This window comes from Buceros rhinoceros, unplaced genomic scaffold, assembly GCF_000710305.1.
Source record: "Buceros rhinoceros silvestris isolate BGI_N320 unplaced genomic scaffold, ASM71030v1 scaffold21571, whole genome shotgun sequence".
NCBI lineage: Eukaryota > Metazoa > Chordata > Aves > Bucerotiformes > Bucerotidae > Buceros > Buceros rhinoceros.
The window spans coordinates 28,367-33,375 of NW_010393980.1; the positions used below are offsets into that span (position 1 = coordinate 28,367).

At 50.5% G+C, this 5,009-nt stretch overlaps 1 protein-coding gene across 1 annotated transcript in view; it reads left to right on the plus strand.

Annotated features, from left to right (window-relative positions):
• COL6A2 (collagen, type VI, alpha 2) overlaps window positions 1-5,009 on the plus strand; it is a 24,105-nt gene that overhangs the window by 14,667 nt on the left and 4,429 nt on the right. The window lies entirely within an intron of this gene.

The following is a 5,009-nucleotide window of genomic DNA, read 5'->3' on the forward strand; positions in this document are numbered from 1 at the left end:
AGAGTGTTATTTTACAAAGGGAGAGGCTCCAGGGTTTCATCTCCTGCTCTTTTCCTGTCTCTCCGAGTTTTCTGCACAGGTAGGTACGAGTGCACCGTGTTAGTGCACTAGCACGACTCAGCCCGGGCAGTTCTCCCCGTCCCAATTCCTGGGAGCCACCAGGTTTTGACCTCCAAACTCGGCAATTAGTTTCTCACTTGTTCCCTGTCTCTATTACACATCGAGTCAAAACCCCTGTGCTAAATTCTCCCACCCATGTGGCCTTTGAAATGCAGAGCCCGACCTGCAGCGCTGGGCAGGATGTTTCTCCTCAGGAGAGACAGGGGCAGAGCAGGGGATAGGGGCTGTGTGGGACATGATGCGTAGTGGACCCAAAGCTTTGGCTTCTCTAACGCTGGCTGTATTTAATTAACAATTATCTCAGGGAGCTGGATGAAGGGAAAAAAGCTGTAAGAATCCTGTGGTATAAAGGAGAGGGCTGCTGCGCGCTGCTGGTGGCTTTACTGGATCTCGTTTGCAGGCGGATCTGCAACCTGAGTTCCTAGAGATCCTGCCTGAGTCTCTATGCCTGTTCAAGTGTGATAGATGCACCATTTGCTGATATGCTTAAAGCTTATAGGGGACAAAGTTTTGCCAGTTCTTGCAATTTTTATCTCTACTCTTGCTGCGAATGCTTTTGTGGAAGTCCCCAGGCTCGGCTCGGTATTATACAGAATCTCAAATTTAATTCTCAGGGAAGTTCCTTTGTTTCCATAGAAAGTGAAGCAGAACTGGTCCCAGGATGCTCAGAAATCTGAAGACAGCAAAGATGCAATTGTTCCTGTCTAAAATCTCTCACTAGTATTTTGAGTGTTTGCACCTGGCTGCGTGGAGACCACAGCATCCAACTGTGATGCTGAACTCTCCACACAGTTATCCTCTGCAGTGTCCTCTGAGGAGCTTTGTCCTGTGGATCTTTGCACAAGGAGGTGACTTCCCCACGCCACACTGGTGACTGGTCAGGTGTCTTCAAGGGCTTTGGTGTTAGCAGACTCCTCATTTCTGAGGAACACTGCAAGAGAGAGACTGACCCAAGCAGTGGCGTACTAATGTTCTCCTAGGCTTGGGCCATCGAAGCCCTTCAAAGCAAGGTGAAGTCGGTGGTCCTTTCCCTGTAATGGACTTGGGTACTTCTGTTCCTGATGCAAGATGAGAACAGTTCTCTGGTACCTGATGGTCGTGGGGACCAGACTAGAAATGGCTTGAGGGGGTGAGACCCTCGAACCCAGGTGAAGTAAAGGCTCTGCACCTGTGCCCCAGGTGACATGGGAGGTGGAGTGACGTGGCTGGGTAGGCGTGTGTCTCCTGTGAAAGAGCCAGTACACCCACCTCAGCAAGGGCAAAAGTTGTTCTGGTGTGCAAGGTGGATTGTACACCAGTGCAAACCGGTGGATTGAGTTTTAAGTGATACCCAGGGATTCAGGGGCCTCTGGGCAAAGCACTTTCCACCCAGCACACTGGATGGTCCTCAGTGCATTGCCATCATAATTTAGAAGCACATGCAGTGATAACATTTGTGTAGTGGCAAAGGAGTGTGTTGGATGAGATGCGACATAAGGCATGTGACAGAGCCTGGGACTTCTCCGCTCAGTGCTCAGCTTCCTCTGGTTTGTCCGGTTCTCTGAGAACCTCTCAGAAGCTGGTGACAATTCCCATACAAACCCCTTGGGTGGAGCTGGTGCCCTTCGCAGGGTACGTGGGTGAGCTTCGTGCGGGTGGGAAACAGGCCAGACGGGCTCAGGTCAAGGAGGCAGCTGCATCCAGCCCTGTTCTTGGTCCCGTGGCTGTCAGAGTTGCAGTCCTAGCGCTCGAAGGAGTAAATCAATTGCTCGTGCCAGGTACCCCAGCTCCAGCCTGGGTATTGTCAGCAGGGCACAGAGAGGAACAGCTAGTGCACTCAGCCCGGCCTCCTCCCTGCTGCCTCGCAGAGCTACGTCGTGTTCACGGCTGCAGCTGAAGCTGCCCTGCCGCAGTGCTTTGCCTAAGGAAGTCGGGGTTCTCCTGTTTTCAGGGCAGACCTTTGTCTCCCTGTTACTCCCATTGATCACCACGGTTGGTAGCAGGATGGTGGAGTGTTTTAAGGGTTAAATGCTGAGCAAATATGAACTGACCACTTGCTTCAACAGAAACTGCATAACACTCTGTGAGGCTCTTTCTAACCTGCGCAAAAGGCTTGGCTTTGAGCTGTGGGATATTGTTTGAATTTAAATGCAGCACAGCCGGGTAGAGACAGAGGCTCTCGGTGTCCTGACTACTCGGGACACCGCACAGGAGCATTCCTCAGCACAGGGCAGTGACTAGCCAGAGCACAGCGGGATGAGGGCCAGGCGAAGAGTTCACATAATGCCATCCCTTAGACGTCTTTCTGGCTGTACAGCATCATATGGACAGTTTGCACCTAGCAGAGTTCAAAGCTACATTATGGCTGAATCCCTTACTCAGGAAAAACTTGGACCCTGTGGCCCTTTTCCTGAGCGCTGCTCCTTCTCCATCGTGCCTGGGCTGGATGAGTAGGAAGGAACTGGGCAGTTCATGTTTCATGTCATTTTCTGAGGTCCCTCAGTTGATGTGTGAGTGATTTCAGTACAAATGCCACAGTTCCTCAGCCATAAATGTGGCAGAAAGATTTAAAATCTGGCGTCGGTCTTTACTCCTCTGTTCTCGTTAGCTCCATTCTTTCCTATGTGCACACACCAGAGAAGCCAGGTAGATTGCAGAGATGGAGCCATTGCTAGCAAGCCCTGAAAATATTCTTTTGACGCTCACTTGCAGATGACAGGAACCCTGGGAACGTAAACCCACTTATTTTCCGCCCCATGGAAGAGGGAGTCAACATAGATTTCCCCAGCACCATACATTCGATCGCCCAGTTCCTAAACTCCACGCGGGAAACCCAGGACCCCAGAGCGTACACCCAGCTTGTGGCCACTTTGGCCTTTACCGCCGAAAAAGCCAAGTTTGCCACTGGAAATGAGCGGCAAGAGTGGATGGACTTATTCATTGACACCTTCAAAATGGTGCACAGCGAGATTGTGGGGGACCCAGAAACTGTGCTAGGGCTTTGCTCACATCTCCGTTAGCAATCGCGTGAAGCGGGTGCCGGCAGAGGCTGAGCAGGGTGGGCATCGTCTTTTCTCGAATGCCTGTTTGGGAGGGGACAGGTACATCGGTAGATGCTTTTAGTTTAGGAGAAACAGAGGCAGTGAAGTGACTTGGTTGCGCTCCGCCGGGGATGTGGTGCAGAGGCAGTCTTCTCTGGCTTGGCTGGCTGATGAGCATGGCAGCTTTCTGCAGCAGTGTGGAAAGATGTTCTTGCTTTAATACACCACTTGTGTGGCAAGACCAACAAAACAAGGTGTGTCTCCTCCCGCCACAGCAAACATCTGAACAATGATGCAGTGGGCAGGTGGGGATACCAAAGGGAAGGAGCAGGCAGTTTGGAAGAGGGACATCCCTGGTTTTCCATCTAGAGCGCCGAAACCTAGGGAGTGCTTCTCTCAGAAGCTGTATGAGCTCCCTCTGCCTTTTTCTCTGCTTGTACATTTGTGTTTCTTCTGTTTTAATTAGCAACTTGTACCTGTTCATATCCAAGAGACAGAGGTTACATAAGGCCAGGCATTGTGTGAGCTATTTAAAAGCAAGTGTATGAACATGATGTAGTGTAGCTCGTTCAGTCCATACCCAGTGCTAGTTTGGTTCAGAGAGACTGCAGACCCGCCACCTGTGCTGTGGTACAAGGAGTGATATTTCATAGAACCTTGGAATGGCTTGGGTTGAAGGGACCTTTCAAGGTCATCCAGTCCAACCCCTTGCAGTGAGCAGGGACATCCTTAACTGTTCATGTTTCTCAGAGCCCCAAGGTCCAGCCTGACCTGGAATGTTTCCAGGGGTGGGGCTTCTCCCACCTCTCCGGGCAACCTGTTCCATGAGTTCAGCCTCTCCCTTTTCATAAAAAGTCAGACAGGTGACTCGTATTTCTCCTCTGGCGTAACTACCGCCCTCTCAGGCCACTGGAAGAGAAAGTGTAATTTTGTGTGCAGACACAAGACTAGAAGAGTTTGCTGCCAGCAAGTGAATTTTGCAGCCTCTCTAACTGCCATGGTATTATTGCAATAAAGTGTACTGAGCAAATCTCATATTTAATGGGCAGGAGGGAGGTGTATGGTCTTCAAAACTGCAGGTGGGCTGCAGTGCTTCCAGGTGTGCGAAGTGGAGCCAGTTGCCAAGCTCAGGCATGGGAACTGGAACGAGGACCTTGCCCACTTTGGACTTGGTGCAGTGTTTTCTTTCAGCTCAGCTTCAATGTATGGGACTTGCCAGTCTAGGCTAGAAGCCATCCGGCGGCTGGCATGCAGGGGAAGTGTTTGGGTCGCTCAGCACATGAGTAGATCAGATATGCTGCACAAAAATTGTCTTTCTCCCAATGTCTCAGCACTTTTTTCTCCCCATCTGTAGGGACAGGGAGCTCAGAGAACTCTGCTGTTGACCTGTAACAGAGGGAAGAGAGTTGAGAGAGCTTTGTGTGATGTGCTCCGTGTTTTAGGTGAAGGCGAAAGGAGGTGAAGCCTGTGTCTGAATCTATATGCTGGCATCTGGTCGTAATCCACATACTCCAGATAGTCTGTGCAAAGCCAAGCTCCCAACTCTGTTTTGGTATTTACCTCCAAGTCAGCACGTAGCTTGGCCTGCTGGGGTGCAGGAGCAAGGAGCACTGAACACAGACTAGTTTAGCTGCTCCAGCCATGATGCTAGAGGAAATGCCCTGAAACCCCACTGATTTGAAGATAACATCTCAGGGCTGGGACACCTTGCTGAACAGGATGAGGTTTAGACTTCAGCAAAGGGGTTTTTTTATTTCATTCCATCACACAGTGGCTGTTTATTTCATTTGCTTTGGAAATACATCCTAGCAAAGCAGTACGACATTGGAAACAAAGGTTTATACCTCTGGAAAACCTCCAGCTTGTTGG